Source organism: Ascaphus truei, chromosome 15, assembly GCF_040206685.1.
Source record: "Ascaphus truei isolate aAscTru1 chromosome 15, aAscTru1.hap1, whole genome shotgun sequence".
In the NCBI taxonomy this organism is placed as follows: Eukaryota; Metazoa; Chordata; class Amphibia; order Anura; family Ascaphidae; genus Ascaphus; species Ascaphus truei.
Window position 1 is genome coordinate 39054160 of NC_134497.1, and position 19636 is coordinate 39073795.

General features: G+C 47.4%; 1 protein-coding gene across 2 annotated transcripts in view; it reads left to right on the forward strand.

The window, feature by feature from the left end:
• The window catches only part of LOC142466841 (uncharacterized), a 755003-nt gene that overhangs the window by 719696 nt on the left and 15671 nt on the right, over positions 1-19636 (forward strand). Inside the window, exon 1 of one of the 2 annotated variants that reach the window (XM_075572347.1) lies at positions 8792-8982. The exons of the other annotated variant lie outside the window; for it this stretch is intronic. The gene's annotated coding sequence lies outside the window, so the exon portion shown is untranslated. Of the gene's footprint in view, positions 1-8791; positions 8983-19636 lie in introns of those variants that run through there. 2 annotated transcript variants of the gene reach the window in all.

The following is a 19636-nucleotide window of genomic DNA, read 5'->3' on the forward strand; positions in this document are numbered from 1 at the left end:
TCATGTAAATCAACTTATGTAGTCTATCTCCTACAATGCCCCTGTGGGTATCAGTACGTTGGGCGGACCAAAAGATTCTTGAGAGTGAGGATTCTAGAACACGCCAGGAACATCAGAATAGGGTTTGAAAACCACAGCGTGTCTAGACATTTCAAGTCCAAACATAACTGCGATCCCTCATTATTAAGCTATTTAGGTATCCAAAATGTTACGTCAGGGAGACGCGGCGGAGACAGAGATAAAAAATTATCCAAGCAGGAAAGCCTGTGGATATACAAACTGCAAACTCTGTCTCCACTGGGTCTAAATGAGGAAATTGACGTTTGGTCTCTATTCTGATCTCTATACAAATACACTCATGTTCCATTACCAGTGATTATTAGATTTTTTATTATAAACTTTTTTATTATAAACTTTTTTAAAACCATTTTCTTAATGATTTCTCTCTAATTGTCTGTGTGTTATTATAAATTTAGACCATATCATTTTAACATTTAGCATTAGGTAAGAGTATTATATGTATGTTTTTTAAAATTGAATGTTACTAATTATTGTCTCTTTATTTCTAGAGCACTTACTTTTAAAGCATTTCGGTTTACCTTGTGTTATTATAATAAAGTTGTTATTTTTAATGTTATATGTTATGCCGTCCCCTCGTGTCTCCAGGTGAGGGGCCGCCTGTCTTGATTTTGATCCAGCACTGGATGGGTTATGTCCCTCAGGTGTTTTGGGTTGAGTCAATCTAGTGCGGCCAATCGCGGGAGATCTGAGGGTACAAGAAGCGCCCCGGAACTTCCTCCAACATTCCCTGAAGAAGTTTTTCTAAACGAAACGCGTAGGAGAGGGCGCGTTCCATTTTTCTCTATACCCACTGTGGTATTTCCCCTTTACACCGCTGAGTTTGGGACTTGCTGCCGTTTTTGGTGTTACCCAGCGCGACGCGACTTCGATACCAGGAGACGCCGTCTGATGACGTCAGACGCTAACGTGGACTAATCCGGAAGCAGAGGAACCCCTCTGAACGGACGGCAACGGCAGTGATACTGCTAGGGACTGAGAGGGAATTCCAACAACGAGCTGACCTCCATGACCCTGCGCCCCTGCCATCAGAGAAAAGATCTCCAAGTCCTGCATCGCGATCGTGACTTGCTGTCTACAGATGGGTAATATGTCCCAAACATGTCATGCTGTGTAAATATTAATTAGATGTACGTGCAATACTCACCCTTTACTTATAAATTGCTTTTATAAATATATTACACTATGAGGTTTTTTTTGCGCTGTTCTCTTTCTTCTTTTTTGTACTAGCTTGGAGTGCTGAGCCTTCCACCAGAACAGCTGCACAAAACCTCACCCTTATAAGGTTGTATTCACATTTACCTTTTAAGAGTCACATCACCAATTATCTTACTACTATATATAAGCGCAGAATCTTGTTTTTTCACTTTATAGTAGAACAGAGTAGATCCCAAAAAGGATCAAAAAGATTCCCCATAAATTTTCACTCAATGCTGCGATTAGTGGTGCAGACAACAGTGGTCTACCAGTTCATATTACTGTAAGTCGGTCAAATGACCCATTGGAATCAGAACTAAAGAACAAAATAATACAATTATATTATCTTAATTTGGGCAGCCTGAGAGCTGAATTGAGTTATAAACATCGGAGTGTCTAGGTTGGAACTTCTTGTTTTGCCATCCTGAAATAATACAGTCCTGTCCATGCAGTTTAACTCATCAAAGGCTCTATCTAAGTCTCTGGGATGGGGGGGGGGCTATAAACCTGCTCAATAGGTCTCTGGACTGCGTGAGAAAGTCGTCATTATTGGAACAAATTATTTTTAATCTGATCAGTTGTTACGTGAATTAATTTTACGAAATACATCAGTGTTCATTTTCATGTGTAAATCAATATATAATAGTAAATCTAACTAGGGAATGTGATTAAAATTAGAATAAGTGAAGTCAAATGATAATAATTTGAGTTAAGATAATCAATACATAATAAGTGTCTTGACGTCGCCATTCCAAATCAAAATGAGATCGTCAATAAAACGTCTGTAGAACGTGATAAATTGTCTGAAGGGATTTCCATCTCCCAACGCGTGGAACGACTCCCAACACCCTAAAAAAAGGTTGGCGTGCATAGGGGCCAAGCTGGTGCCCATGGCCGTTTCACATGTTTGGAGATAGAAAATCCCATCAAACAAAAAGTACTTGTGAGTTAAAAGATAATGTATAGCGCCCAAAATGAAAGTGCTCTGTGCTGGTGATAAATGTGATCGTTCTAAATAATATTAAACAGCTGCCATCCCATGTTAATTTATTATATTATGTACGACGAGGTTACATCTAGTGTGACCCAGAGGTAGTTCCGTTCCCATCTCACGCAGTCCAGTTGTTTAATTTAAATTGAATAATCTGTCTATTATTCTTTGAGGATCATCCAGTTTAAGAATACTGAAGCTGTCTGTAGTCTCACTTAGCTGTGAATCGGAATAGTTTTGGCGCAACCAATTGGTCGGCGGCATTAGGCCACAGACTGACCCTCCGCCACCAGCCGCTTCTAATGTAAGTTTTATTACTGTTTTGGGTAGGGGGTTAATTCAAGGGGGTTTTAGGGTAAGGGCTTGAGATAGGGGTTTTTAGGGTAAGTTCATTCTGTGGTTACTGATCATTTTATACTGACTGGGGCCAGGGTAGAGTTGGGCAAAAAACTTCTACAAAAACGATATTAATATATTTGTCACAATAACAATATGTATCATGATAGAGAAGCCACGTCAGAGAATGTTCTAATAAATCTATAGAAAATCTAATTTCTTTAAAAAATAAATATAACATTTCATTCTTCAATCAGCAGAACTGGTAACACTTTTTTTGTGTTGTTTGTTTAATTGGTTTTTAGCAGGGGGTCTCCGGAGCTGAACCACGTTAATTTCAGCTCCGGGGACCCCCTGCTTCCCGGAATACTTACCTCGGAAGGGGAGGCCGGTTTCTCTTTGCAGTTTAAGGGCCTCATTCAGTAAAGATTGATAAAAAATATCGCCAGGGCATTTAAATCGCCGTTTTTTGGAGCGTTGCTATCACGGTACTCAGCAAGCCTTCATTACCGTTCATAGCAAAATTCCCAAAATGAGCGATTTGCTGCCAGCGATAGGACCGAGCCTGGGAAAAGGCCTAACCCGGTGATACATTTCTGCTGCAGAGAGAGCTGCTCTGAGAGAGCCGCCTCTGCCAGCGAAAATCTCGGCCGAAAATGATGTTTTTTAATATATATTTAATTCATAGTGTAGTTGTGCAGGGGGTCTCCGGAGCTGAACTGCGTTGGTTTTATGTCCGGGGACCCCCCTGCTTCCCGAGATACAGGCTCCATTATCTCCTATGCTTTGAAATGTTCCGGTCACGTGACGCATGTATATTAAATATTAAAAAATATTTAATAAGCATCAATACACCCGTGCCCCCCCCCCCCCCCCCCCCATAATGTAAAAACATACATTTTTTATTTATAGGTCTTTTACTATCACAGAAAAGGTCAACCCTGTCGCATACCGGCAGAGGCTGCCCCCAACGATGAGCATCCAATCAGTATTCCACATATCCCTCCTTAAACCTTTCTTACCAGACTCCCAAACTTCCATCCAGGACGTACCCACTCAACCCATCCTAGTGGAGGGCCAACAGAAGTTCGAGGTTCAGGCAATCCTCGACTCTAGAATGTCAAAAGGGAAACTTCAGTACATTGGAGGGGATTCGGACCAAAAGAGCGCAAGTGGATCCCTCTAGAACAAGTACACGCTCACAGACTGGTCCGGGCTTTCCATCCAAGACACCCTTCGAAACCATCTCGGGGTTTCCCGTAGGTCTCCCCTGAAGAGGGGGGTACTGTCAGGTCCGCGGCTATGTCCCACCTCTCGGCCGCGTCAACCAACCCAGGGATGCACACGGACTCAGTCTGCGCGCGCACGCTGCAGCAAGAGGCAGCTCATGCAGACACGTGCCCATGACGTCATCAAGGCAATCAAACCGCTTTGACAACGCCCCATAGGGGTGAAACGCATTAGAGTTCAGCAGGGGGGTTCTATTCCCTATTTTTTGTCCATGATTTAATAAATATACCCTTTTTGCATTATCACGGTCCAGCCTTTCATCTTTGTCCAGCAGTGCCTGACGATTTTCTCTCTCCATAGAGAGGTTTTTTCTTCAGACAGTTTGCAGAAGCGGAGCACGCCTACCCCGGACGGAGTCATGAGAATTAGTAAGTGATTTACTACTTTCCTTAAGGAGCTGCCCCAGGTGTATTGGCCATCCATGCGGGACTACATCAGCAGGGGTCTGGCGCCGGTTGAGAGACCCCCACCAGTCATCCCTGTTTGACTCATCATTGATCGCTAGGCCACTTCCCTCAATAGCGGTTTATTTGCTAGATTCAGCTTCGGATTGTTTATACTTTATCTATCTCACTCCTTAGTGTCCGGATGCTTTTGGGCAAAACATTGATGTTTCACTGATTTTGGGACTTTATTACTCTGCAGCACATGTCAACTTTTGGGGGACCTCACCCCAATCCAAACACAAGTATTACGACCAACCTAAACTCTCCTACCCTGACCTGGCTACATGACCCTGACTCTGCAATCCGGACCTGGCCCCGTGGTTGTGGGGCGGTGGTTATATACATCCCCACCTCAGCCCCGCAGTCTAAGTCCTGTTTGTAGTGAGCATCCGTTACAGTTCCTCATGCTCTTTGGGGCGTTCCTGGGCAGCGAGTTCATCGCTGCCATAGCGGTTGGGTGTAGGGAGTCGAGGCTCGAAGGCTGTGGGTATGGCTGTGGGGGCAGACACCGCTGATGGGAAAGGATCTGCAGGGTACATGGTGCCTGACTAGTCATAGTTTGTACAGTCCGTTGGAGTTGCTCCATGCGCTGACTGTTCTGATCAAGAAATTTCTCCACTTTTTTAAACATGTCCAAGTACAAGTTCAAGACCTCAGCGGGGTCCATGTTTGTGGGGCTGAGCATACTGTAACGAGTGCTCACCACAAATTAGACAGGACCGCAGGGCTGAGGTGGGGATTTTGATAGCCTCAGACCTTCAACCGCGCAAGCTCATCTGGAGTGCAGAGTGGTAGCCATGTAGCTGGGTCAGTATAGGAGAGGATAGATTGGTCGGAATACTGGGGTGGTCTAGGATAGGAGAAATCGGAGTTTGTAGCAGGTCTGGCTGAGTATTTAAAGGACAGGCAGCCAATGGTAGGAGAGCACACAACTGCAGAGTAATGAATGAGATCCACCCCTAGACATACTCAGTCCACTGGTAGGCAGGGGCGGGGAGGTGTGGAATAATTGCTGATGGAGTTAACCCCCCGTGTGCCCATGGTAGCGCGGCGCCTGCACGTAGCTTGTGTGTGGTGCGCCTCGTCCGTGATGTCATGGGGGCGGAGCCTGAGCAAGATCCGTGCGGTGTCCGCAAGCCTGATAGAGCAGCGCGCGTCCTCCACTTCGTCACAGGGCAGAGCCTACGCACAGGACGTGCGGTATGTCCCAGCCTGGTAGCGCAGTGCGTGTCACCCATCCCGCCACGGGGTGCATCACGGGGGCGGGCCCGACAGGCAATCCTCACAGACATAAGAAAAAGTATACAATTCATTCATCTCTATGTTGGCACCCCTGGCAGTAATTGCCTCTGGTACTATAAATGGTACAGTAAAACTAAATGGAATTCGTATTAAATGTCGATGAAACATTGTGCATCACAGTACAGTCGCTCACATTACCATCTGTTTCATAGAGAAGTTTCGGTTTAGTCTCCTGCCCTTAGCTGAGCCATTTCCTGGTTCAGTAAATGCTGAGGTGTATTGCAGCAGACTTACCCCATACTGCGGAACCTCTTGCATCATTCGGTGGACAGAACTTCACACATTCAGTCGGGAGTCAGACATACTCTATGTTGCACACATACTCTTACTGCGGGCACGTCTTTCATAGTCATGTTATTCCGTCCATGTTAAATGTGACGTTTATACGTCAGATTAAAGTGATCCCGCGGTGGGACCGCAATGAGGTTCACAGGACCACACTCGGGAAAGAGACTTTTAGAGCCTTGTTTATGAGATATATGGAAGCCGATACACAATATCTTAACACTAGACCAAAAGCAATGCTGTGGAATTATGAATTTATTTATTTATAAAATGTTTTACCAGGAAGTAATACATTGAGAGTTACCTCTCGTTTTCAAGTATGTCCTGGACATAGTTAATCTGACAAATAATACATGGTTACAAATACAGTTACATAAATACAATACATTGCATGCACAGTTAGAGAAGATGTATATTATAGGCTTATGTAACAGTTACAGACCAGATTAAAATGTTTTGAAAGAACTTAAACTGGTGGTGGATGTGAGTCTCCGGTAGGTTGTTCCAGATTTGGGGTGCACGGTAAGAGAAGGAGGAGCGGCCAGATACTTTGTTGAGCCTTGGGACCATGAACAGTCTTTTGGAGTCAGATATCAGATGATAAGTGCTGCATGTGGTAGGGGTGAGGAGCTTGTTCAGATAGGTGGGTAGCTTGCCCAGAAAGTATTTGAAGGCAAGACAGGAAAGGTGAACTTTGCGCCTAGACTCGAGTGATGACCAATCTAGTTCTTTGAGCATTTCGCAGTGATGTGTTTTGTAGTTGCATTGGAGAACAAAACGACAAATTGAATTGTAGAGGGTGTCAAGTTTGCCAAGGTGGGTTTGGAGTGCCGAGCCATATACTATGTCTCCATAGTCGATAATTGGCATTAGCATCTGCTGTGCAATACACTTTCTGACCAGGAGACTTAGGGAGGATTTGTTCCTGTAAAGTACGCCTAGTTTGGCATAGGTTTTGGATGTCAGGGTATCAATGTGCATTCCGAATGTTAAGTGGGAGTCAAACCATATGCCCAGGTATTTAAAACTAGTAACAGGAGTTAGGGTGGTGTTAGTGTTGGTTCTGATCTGTAGCTCAGTCACTGGAAGCTTTAAAAATTTAGTCTTGGTCCCAAATACCATTGTTACAGTCTTGTCAGTTTTTAAAAACAGTTTGTTTTGGGAAATCCAATTTTCGAGTCTCAAAAAGTCAGACTGAAGTATTCTGAATATTCCCTATTCCAGAGCACTGGAGTTTAAGCAGGATAGCATGATCAACAGTATCAAAAGCCTTTGCAAAATCTAGGAATACTGCACCAGTGAGTTGTCCCCGTTCCATTCCACACTGGATTTCATTGCAAACTTTTAGCAGGATAGTTACGGTGGAGTGTTTGGGGCGAACGCCAGATTGGAATTGGCTAGGGAAATTTGTCTTGGTATAGTAATCGTTTAGTTGGGAGTGGACACATTTTTCGAGTCTCAAAAAGTCAGACTGAAGTATGTGTTCAAGGTCACATGAATGAGTGTAGCTTCCAAGTCTATAAGAGAAAACATGCTGAAACTGTTACATGTCACCTAGCCCTATACCTGTGATAGAACACAGGGTTTTAAACTACTGTTGTATTCATGATGAGTTTTAGCAATCAATTGAATGCTTAATATGCACAATGTCACAAAACCCTTTGGGGCCAGCAATGCATAAGAATGAACAAGATGCACATCTTCAATCCAATATAACTACCAATACTAGTGCCTATTAATAACCTAATTCTGTGATTATAATAATGCATGAAGGCACGTCTCTATAAAAGCTCACATGTGTAGCCTCCTGCCCTAGTGGTGACCCATGTGTCAACCCTCACCTTGTGGGGGCCCAGGTGCAGCCCTCACCCCATTGGGGACACGAGTGTAGCCTCCCATCCCAGTGGGGGCCCATGTGCAGCCCCCCACCCCAGTGGGGGTCCCGTGTGGAGCTCACCCCAATAAATGTATTAAACACCCCAACAGCCAGGGTAGCCACCTTCTACTGAAGGCAACCCAGATGCATTATAAAATTTCGCGAATTACTTTCGGCGGCGTCTGTGATATCCTCTGGCATCGTTCCAATATCGTCCCTGCATCACCCACAGCAAGCCGTCAATATGGCCGTGCGGCGTCAAATGATGCCATGACAACTGATGCTAAGTGACGTCACGGTGTCAAGTAGCCATGACAACGGGACGTGCTGTGTGATGTCACGTAGCGTTCCCGTTGCCATGGCAATGTGGCGCCATTTGACGCTGCGCGACCATATTGAGAGAAGTTACTGGCAGGGGAAGATGCCGGGAGGACTTTGAGGCCGTCGGGAGACGCTGCACGCCACCACCGGTAAACCCGGTCTCTCCTCCTGCAGTGAGCTGCAGACAGGGGAATCGGCTGAACGCGCGCGCCAATATCGCGGGCGCGCGTTACAGCTGCGTGACCGCGGGCCTAAGCCTTAATCGCCGAATTAAACATCACGTTAGCTATTTGCACAAAGGGAACCTACATTCTGCCACCATGCTCGTTATAAAAGTAACTTTGGGGGGAGGGGGAGCCACGTCCCGAGGGCAAAGCCCCCCCCCTCTCTATCTATCACTTGTTTTAACAGCATCTGCAAATGCAATACACCTCAGGTGTGTGGTTACTGTAACATCGCACCTTACCACCTCCAGCAATTTCTTTTTAATGACACATGGGATAAAGATAATTAATAATTATATAAAACATTTCCTGACATTTGCTATGAACATCTGGCTTTGCTTGTCCTCATCACGTGGGGTCCTCATAAGCCACGCCCCCGGCAGGGACACTAAGCCACGCCCCCAGCAGGGACAGTCTCACGGTGTCTCTTCCCCTTTAACATTAACCCCTCTGCTGCTGGTTATTATTATTACTGTGATTGGCTGCTGCTGGTCACGTGGTCGCTCTAGATCGGAGGCACACAAGCAGCAGGAAGCAATCCTTTCTCAGCCGGGCAGAGAGCAGCAGCAGCAGCGTCTCCCACACATGCAGCAGCAGGGAGGGGCCGGGAGAGTCAGGCAGGATCCCCCCTCTGCGGTGAGTGTCCGCGCGCCCCTGCCCCCCTCCCCTCTTTCAGCAGGGTCCTAAAGCCCGTAACATAGCGCGCGGCACTTATAATTGGCTGTGAGTTCGGCTGCGCGCGCACGGCAGTGAGCCGGCAGACCGGAGGGGAGACTGAATAGTCTTTTCTCGCTACTGCCGCTGACGTCACAGTCTATTGCCCAATCAGGTGTGGGCGGGGTGTGTGGTTTCATATAGATGTTGGTAATACAGGAAGTTGATGGACTTTATTTCACATATGATGGCCCAATGAATACAAACGGCTCAAAACACCTTGTGCTACCCTAAAGAGCTGACACTCTAATGTGGGAGGAGCCGAGGGACATTCTCAGTCAGACTGAGCTGACCCAGGTCTGAAGTTTGGGGTTTAGTTCATGGAAACTGCTCCAGGATCTGAGCGTCTTCTTAACCCATTTTGTTCTGCAGGGTGTCTGTATTTTTATGAAATAATTGTTGTATGGTGCTCTATATGAAAAAACGTAGAAAGGTATAATGATATCAGGAAAAACAACCCATATAAACAGTATGATAGTCCAAAAAAGATGTAGCCTGGTAAGTTATGATCCCACGTAATGTAGATGTAAGGATATATTCATAACCACCTGCCGGTGACCAGTAGATTAAACATCCTATGGAATTCAGCAGATAACATGGGTCAAACTGGAACAAACTCACTTGGGATTATGAATGTCCACGATAAACAGCAAGTCTGCAGCATCCAGTGACCCTGGGTTGGGTGTGCCTCCGTCGGTAGATGAACATCAGAGGAAAAAGGAGAGAAAAAAACGGAGCACTATATCCAGAAAAACCACCAGGATGCGTTCCCATAAAATACAGCTTAATTTAATGGATCATAATAATATACAAAAACACACCAACGTGTTTCGGGCTTAAGGCAGCCCTTTATTCACCTTGATAAAGGGCTGCCTTAAGCCCGAAACGCGTTGGTGTGTTTTTGTATATTGTTATGATCCATTAAATTAAGCTGTATTTTATGGGAATGCATCCTGGTGGTTTTTCTGGATATAGTGCTCCGTTTTTTTCTCTCCTTTTTCCTCTGTCTGTATTTTTAACTTGCTCAGTGCCTGCGTGTTTGCAGTACGTCCACTCCGACCCTGAAATAATATAGGTGTGTGTGATGTGGAGAGAGGGGGGAGATGTGTGTGATGAGGAGGGGGGGAGGGATGTGGAGGGGGAGAGGGAAGTGTGATGTGGAGGGGGGAGGGATGTGTGATGTGGAGGGAGAGGGGGGAGGTGTGTGAGATGTGGAGGGACAGGGGGGAGGTGTGTGTGATGTGGAGGGAGAGGGGGGAGGTGTGTGTGATGTGGAGGGGGAGGTGTGTGTGATGTGGAGGGGGAGGTGTGTGTGATGTGGAGGGAGAGGGGGGAGGTGTGTGATGTAGAGGAGGGAGGTGTGCTCCCATAGAGCATACATGTTTATTAACATTTTAATAAACTTTACATACAAAATGTGGATTATGGCCACTCACAAGATTAAAATTGAATATGCGCATTGGACATGTTAATGAAAAAACAATATACGCCCTTTCCTCTGTTGCTCGACTGCTAAAACTCTGACTCAGGCCCTCATTCTCTCCCATCTTGATTACTGTAACCTCCTGCTGTCCGGCCTTCCTGCCTCTCACCTGTCTCCCCTACAATCTATCCTAAATGCTGCTGCCAGAATCACTCTACTCTTTCCTAGATCTGTCTCAGCATCTCCCCACCTGAAATCCCTCTCCTGGCTTGCAATCAAATCCCGCATCTCACACTCCATTCTTCTCCTCACTTTTAAAGCTTTACACTCTTCTGCCCCTCCTTACATCTCAGCCCTAATTTCTCGCTATGCACCACCCCGACTCTTGCGTTCTGCTCAAGGATGTCTTCTTTCTACCCCCTTTTTATCTAAAGCCCTCTCCCGCCTTAAACCTTTTTCACTGACTGCCCCACACCTCTGGAATGCCCTTCCCCTCAGTACCCGACTAGCACCCTCTCTATCCACCTTTAAGACCCACCTTAAGACACACTTGCTTAAAGAAGCATACGAATAGCACTGTGAACATTCTGAACACGATACATAAAGCTTGGCCCCCTGCAGACGCACTTACCAGAACTCCCTCCTCCTGTCTCTGTACGTTCTACCTACCTACCAATTAGATTGTAAGCTCCTCGGGGCAGGGACTCCTCTTCCTTAATGTTATGTTTGTCTAAAGCACTTATTCCCATGATCTGTTATTTATTCGATTACCACATGTATTACTACTGTGAAGCGCTATGTACATTAATGGCGCTATATAAATAAATGTACTGAGAGACAAGGAAAGGATCCCACAAGATGCACTCACTGGGGGTAGAGCTCAAAATAAATAAATTTTATTAATGATAACAAGAAAAACAATCTAATTAAAACCTGATATCCTGGCGCATGTTTAGGCACAGCGGAGTGTGGAATGCTTGATATAAGTCTATGCCTGGGTATTAACACTGTATGAGTGATCCAGGATAAGGACTAGTAGCTCGTTCATAGCCTGGTGTTGGTAATGATAGTATAGAAGGTGACAGGTTGGTAGTCTATATGTGTAGCTCCAAATGTAGTCACAGTGACATAAGGTCATATGTGGGGTGAATGTCCCAAGCGCAATGTTAATGTACTGCTAATACTGATTGCATTGCAGTGTTGCTGTGCAGATAGCGCCTAGTGTCTGCTCATAGAGGGGCGCTCGGTTCTGCTGCATGTGGGTATAGCCGGGTTAGACGATTGTCCCAGTTTAACCATTAGTGTTTAAGCAGACAAACAGTAGTGGTCGTTTGTCAACCTTCTAAAGTCAGAGGTAGTGAGTCATTCACTCCCCATACCTCATGGTACATGACAAGTAGTGCCAAGGGTTAAACACCTGTACCATTTATCCATGAATATCAGACACCAAGCACAATGTTCATATATAATTATCCCTGGTTATGCTGCAGTCATGATGTTGCTAAGCAGGTAATAACAAATGTTTGCTCAAAAAACGACTTTTGTTCTGCTGCATGTGGGTATGAAGGGGTTAACCAATTGTCCCACTTTGTCATGGATGTTAAGCAAGCTGTAGTGATGCTTAGGCAGCCTTCTGGAGTCAGAGGCAATGATTCATTTACTCCCCATACAGTAGCTCAGAGTGTGTATCAAAAAATGCCAGGAGGTAAACAGTTAACCTACTTGGCCAAAGATACCAGACAGGCAGTAATGATCGTGTGTGTAGCAGCTTGCTGGAGTCAGACGCTGCGAGTGATTCTGCCACACACTGCAGAGTGTATGGCAGGGGAGTGCCTGAATCGCCGAGTGCAGGGATTTATAGTGAGATGAACAGGAAAGCAATCCTAGCTAGTGGGATCCACAACTGGCCCACATCTTTTTTAGCTAATTGTACTCCACTCTGTGAACCGGACTGACCACACTACTAACTAGTGGGTCGCGCTGATGACGTCACACAGGACGTCTCACCCGACACGTGTTTCGTTCCTGACTGGAACTTCTTCGGGGGTGGGCGGGTCTATGCTCCCTGCAGCCTTTTATGTACTCTGGTTGTCATGGTAACCCAGTAGCGTCATCATGACAGAGTATGTAATGACAAGCAAAGGGGAAAAGGTGATCTAGGCAGGTAAACAAGGTTAAAAAACGGGTCCTATTAACCCATGAAAACAGGTTAAAACACATACAAGTTGAAAGCTCATGAAGAGATACTGTCAAAGGCAAATTAATAAGCACATAAGATGTAATTGAGTGTCTTTGAGTGTGTTGAATGGTAGACTGTATTCAATAAAACAATAATCTCACAGGGGAGATTATTTCAACAGGAAGGAGGGGGGTGAGGGGGGGAGGAAGAGAGGGGGGGGAGGATAGAGGACTACAGAAAGGGGGTGTATACAAAACCCTCATTCAAACCCCCAGGAGATAGGGTCCCCAAGGTGTATATCCACCTAGACTCTTTTCTCAGTAGAGCATTGTCTAGATCCCCCTTACGTATCCCCAATTTCACAAGGTCAATCCCCTGGAAAGATATATTGGAGACATCCCCCCCATGGGCAGAATTAACATGTCTGGCAACGGGTACGTCCTTTTTAGTGTTAACGGTGCTAATGTGTTCCAGAATCCTTCGTCTAAATTCACGTGATGTCTTCCCAACATATTTTGTACCGCATTTGCATGTTACCAGATATATAACTCCCTCTGTTTTACAGTTAATGAAATTTCGCATACCGTATTGTTTATTACTATGCGAGCCATTAAACTGTTTTGAGGTATGTATATATTTACATGCCTTGCATGCACCACACTTGAAGGTCCCAGTTATCCTGCTGCTGTCTAGCCATGTTGTGTTGTTATGGCCTTGATAGTGGCTGTGTACCAAAAAGTCCGCAAGATTGCGTGGGCGTCTATATGTAATAGACGCCTGGGGGTTTAGAACCTTTCTAAGGTCGTTATCCGCCAGAAGGATGTGCTAATGTTTGTTCATGGAGTCTCGAATCTCTCTCCATTGTTTGTTGTAGGTGCCTATCACCCTGATGGGTTGGGTGCCCTCATGTTCTGCTTTCTTGGCATACAGTAGTGTTCCTCTATCTGTGCGTTTTGCCCGTTTATATGCTTTGTTAACACAGGATCGACTGTACCCCCTGTCGAGAAACTTATTTTTCATTTTTAAAGACTGGATCTCAAAGTCTTTAAGCGTTGAGCAATTCCTCCTGACCCGTAGGAATTGGCCCGTTGGTATCCCTTGTATCAAGGGTCGTGGGTGATGGCTTGATGCCAACAGAAGGTTATTGGTTGCCGTAGTCTTCGTGTGTACCGTGGTGTGGAGCAGACCCAGAGCATCCTTGTAGATGTCAAGGTCTAGGAAGGTAATACACTCTTGACTCAAGTTGTACGTAAGTCTAAGGTTATGCGTGTTCTGATTCAACTTCTCTACAAATGACAGGAAAATTTCTCTTGTTCCACTCCACACCACGAGCACATCATCGATGTAGCGTGACCAGAGCTCTATATGCTGTGTGAACTCCGACATGGTATCGGTGAACACACTACTTTCTTCCCACCACCCCAGGTATAAGTTGGCATACGTGGGGGCACAGGTTGTGGCAGAATCACTCGCAGCGTCTGACTCCAGCAAGCTGCTACACACACGATCATTACTACCTGTCTGGTATCTTTGGCCAAGTAGGTTAACTGTTTACCTCCTGGCACTTTTTGATACACACTCTGAGCTATGGGGAGTAAATGAATCATTGCCTCTGACTCCAGAAGGCTGCCTAAGCGATCACTACAGCTTGCTTAACATCCATGACAAAGTGGGACAATTGGTTAACCCCTTCATACCCACATGCAGCAGAACAAAAGTCGTTTTTTGAGCAAACATTTGTTATTACCTGCTTAGCAACATCATGACTGCAGCATAATCAGGGATAATTATATATGAACATTGTGCTTGGTGTTTGATATTCATGGATAAATGGTACAGGTGTTTAACCCTTGGCACTACTTGTCATGTACCATGAGGTATGGGGAGTGAATGACTCACTACCTCTGACTTTAGAAGGTTGACAAACGACCACTACTGTTTGTCTGCTTAAACACTAATGGTTAAACTGGGACAATCGTCTAACCCGGCTATACCCACATGCAGCAGAACCGAGCGCCCCTCTATGAGCAGACACTAGGCGCTATCTGCACAGCAACACTGCAATGCAATCAGTATTAGCAGTACATTAACATTGCGCTTGGGACATTCACCCCACATATGACCTTATGTCACTGTGACTACATTTGGAGCTACACATATAGACTACCAACCTGTCACCTTCTATACTATCATTACCAACACCAGGCTATGAACGAGCTACTAGTCCTTATCCTGGATCACTCATACAGTGTTAATACCCAGGCATAGACTTATATCAAGCATTCCACACTCCGCTGTGCCTAAACAAGCGCCAGGATATCAGGTTTTAATTAGATTGTTTTTCTTGTTATCATTAATAAAATTTATTTATTTTGAGCTCTACCCCCAGTGAGTGCATCTTGTGGGATCCTTTCCTTGTCTCTCAGTACATATCTTTATCCCTGATAGCACCCTCTCCGGTCCTTACTCTCATATCCTAGTGGCTGAGCGGGGTTACTCCACCTCTCCCCCCCCCTCCCTTATTGCTATATAAATAAAGACATACAATACAATACAATATCACCGTGTATCCACTGAAGGCTGGAAAAGCTTGCAAAATTCTGTGTAGTAGGACCGCGTCTCTGTTGCCGGTACAACCGCGTTCTGATGGTGCATGTCCGCACTGAGCCCTCCTCGCATATGCGCAGTATTGCCAGTACGTTCTATGAAGCAGAGTCTGCCTTGTGCCTCCAATGTCGGGCTGATTCGTAGTGGACTGAGCTGTGTGATGAGTTATTTTCTCTTTATTCCTGGATGTGACACCGGGCAGTGCAAGTGCCAGCTCTACCGTTCGTGTGCAGAGGCAAACTAGTGTGGACGTGCACATTTGGAGTGTGCCCGACATTGGAGGCCCAAGGCAGATATGTACAAGATATATATATATATATATATATATATATATATATATATATATATATATATATATATATATATATATATATATATATATATATATATATATATATATATATATTAGTCAAACTATCATATACACACTTGTAATGCAGGTGCCTGTCCCATATAAATAATATGTGTATACGATACCGTTCCGAAAGTCAGGTAAAAAGAGACAACACTTAAGAAGTTTGGTAACACAGGTGAATTCAGTGAATGAGGGGTTACGTCAAAGACCAACGTTTCGGTCCACCAAACGGGACCTTCTTCAGGGAGATGTGGTGAAACCTATCCCATGCTTCATTTTGAAAAGCCAGTATAATCAACCTCACACTGATGAGACCCATTAAGGTCGAAACAGTCTGTCTGTGGGTAGGTTTACTGTCTATGCATCTTACCCCAGGCTGTACTCAAAAGCTGTGAAATGCAGCAAGCATGAGCTTATAGGGACCATGTCATATGGTTTTGAAGCAAAAGGTGGCATTGTGTGCTCATTTGCATGTAATTTCCTAGAATCCCTTGCTGCAGTGGAAGCATTGGTGTGCTGGGGGATAATGGTGAAAGTCGGGGTTGCAGACCTGTCTAAGGCCTCGGCCAGGCTCCCCGCTGGGGTGCTGAGGCTCAGGGAAAGCGGGTGCTTTCCCTGGCTTTGTGGTTGCTTGCCCTGCGCGCCGTCAGGGGGCGTCACGGAGCTGGTTCGCCCTCATTGGATGAACCGCTCACGTGACCGGCCTGTCGCGCCGGCAAGCGTGGGAATGAAAAAATTCCCTAAGACCTACGCTTCTGCGCGCTTGCGTAGGTGAGCCCCCTACTAAAACCGCTCTAATTGCGACTGGAGGGGCTCAGTGCTGAGTGGGAGCGCGCTACCGCCAGCAAGCGGTAAGCATGTCCGAGGCCTAAGACATGCGAATGAGCAAACAGTAATATTTCCATTTGCTATATATATTGTATATACCCCTGAGGAAGGTCCCATTCTGTAGGACCGAAACGTTGGGTTTCTGGATGTATTTTTGCTTTCACTAATACACTTTGATTTTCAACATTGAGTGCTGTCTCTTGTTTACCAATCCTTGGAACGGTAACGTATAACTACATTCTCTATATGGGACGTGCACCTGTGGCTTACATACACATCTTATACTATATTAGTGAAAGCACTGTATGCCTGCCTGCCTGCCTGCCTGCATGCATGCATGCATGCCAGCCTGCCCTGCCTGCTGGATGTCCGGTGTCCCTAGGGGAAATCTCATTGGTCCCTTGGGCCGCCCCCGCACACCTCTCATTGGCCTGAGGCGGAGTGACGGCCCAAAGGACACACAGGGACACAAACACACACACAGGGACACAAACACACACACAGGGACACACACAGGGACACACACACACACACAGTAGGGGGGGGGGTGTACATTAGCAGCATTGTATAACCCGGGGGGGGGGGGGGGGGGGGGCTCACATACCCGCCTCCGCCTCTTCCTCCCCGAAATCAGCCTCCACACCCGCGCGCACGTCCTCCTCTCCCCGTGTCTCCCGCGCTTTCAAAACACCCCCCCCTCCCCCCCCCCCGGCGCCGCTACAGTGAGCGGAGGAGCGAGTGCCCGGGACACAGCGGGGGAGCGGCCACAACAAGCTGCCTCCCGCCTCAGTTCCACGTGGGAGCGGCCGGACGGGTGAGTGAGCGGCCTTCACCCACCCCTCACCCCCCTTCAAATCACCTCCCCTCCACCCCCCCCCCCCCCCGGCGCCGCTACAGTCAGCGGAGCGAGCGAGCGCCCGGGACACAGCGGGGGAGCGGCCACAACAAGCTGCCTCCCGCCTCAGATCCACGTGGGAGCGGCCGGACGGGTGAGGGAGCTGCCGGACGGGTGAGTGAGCGGCCGGACGGGTGAGGGAGCGGCCTTCACCTCCCCTCACCCCCCTTCACCTCCCCTCACCCCCCTTCACCTCACCTCCCCTCACTCCACTTCCCTTCCCTTCCACCTCCCTCCACCCCCCCTTCACCTCCCCTCCACCCCCCCTTCACCTCCCTCCACCCCCCCTTCACCTCCACCCCCCCTTCACCTCCCCTTCACCCACCTCCCCTTCACCCCCCACCTCCCCTTCACCCCCCACCTCCCTTCACCCCCCCCACCTCCCTCGACCCCCCCTTCACCTCCCCTCCACCCCCCCTTCACCTCCCCTCCACCCCCCCCCTTCACCTCCCCTCCACCCCCCCTTCACCTCCCCTCCACCCCCCCTTCACCTCCCCCTCCACCCCCCTCACCTCCCTCCACTCCCCCCCCCTCACCTCCCCTCCACTCCCCCCCCCTCACCCTCCCCTCTTCACCTCCCCTCCACCCCCCCCTTCACCTCCCCTCCACCCCCCCTTCACCTCCCCTCCACCCCCCCCTTCACCTCCCCTCCACCCCCCCCTTCACCTCCCCTCCACCCCCCCTTCACCTCCCCTCCACCCCCACCCTTCACCTCCCCTCCACCCCCACCCTTCACCTCCCCTCACCCCCACCTTCCCCCCCCCTCACCTTCCTTCACAACCTCCCACCACCTCCACCCCCCCTTCCCACCTCCCCCACCCCCCTTCCCAACTCCCCACCACCTCCCCCCCCTTCCCCCCACCCCCCCCCTTCCCACCACCTCCCCCCCACCCCTCCCCTTCCCACCACCTCCCCTTCCCCCCACCCCCCTCCTTCCCACCACCTCCCCCCCACCCCCCCCCCCTTCCCACCACCTCCCCCCCCACCCCCCCCCCCCCCCCTTCCCTGGCGGAGTCACGGGCCAAAGGACACACAGGGACACAGACACACACACACACGTAGACACACACACACGTAGACACACCACACACACACACAGACGTAGACACACACACCACGTATACACACACACACGTATACACACACACACGTATACACAACACACACACGTAGACACACACACACATAAGACACACACGTAGACACACACGTACACACACACACACACACGTACACACACACACGTACACACACGCACGTAGACACACACACGACCGTACACGTAGACACACACACATGTACACGTAGACACACACACACATGTACACGTAGACACGTACACACACACACACACACATGTACACGTACACACACACACACGTACACGTAGACACGTACACACACACACATGTACACGTATACTCACACACCTGTACACGTACACACACACATGGAGACATAACACACACACACATGGAGACATACACACACACACATGGAGACATACACACACACACATGTACACATACACACACACGTATACACTCACACACGTATACACACAGGTATACATACACATATGTATACACACACACACATGTATACACACACATGTATACACACACATGTTACACACACATGTATACACACACATGTATACACACACACACGTGTATACACACACACATGTGTATACACACACATGTGTACACACATGTGTACACACACACACACGTGTATACACACACATGTATATACACACACATGTATATACACACACATGTATACACAACACACATGTATACACACATACACATGTATACACACACACACACACACACACATATACACACCACACACACACACACACACACACAATGTATACACACAAACATGTATACACACACAAACATGTATACACGTGTATACACACACATGTGTATACACACACACGTATACACACACACAATATATACATACACACAATGTATACACACACATGTGTATACACACACGTGTATACACACACACATGTGTATACACACACACACGTGTATACACACACACACGTGTATACACACACACACGTGTATACACACACACACACATGGTATACACACACATACGTGTATACACACACACGTGTATACACACACACGTACACATACACACACACATGTATACACACACACATACAATGTATACACACAAACATGTCTACACACACACACCCCAGCACCACCACATCAGCACACCCGGTATGCCCCCCCAGCACACTGGCATTCTCGC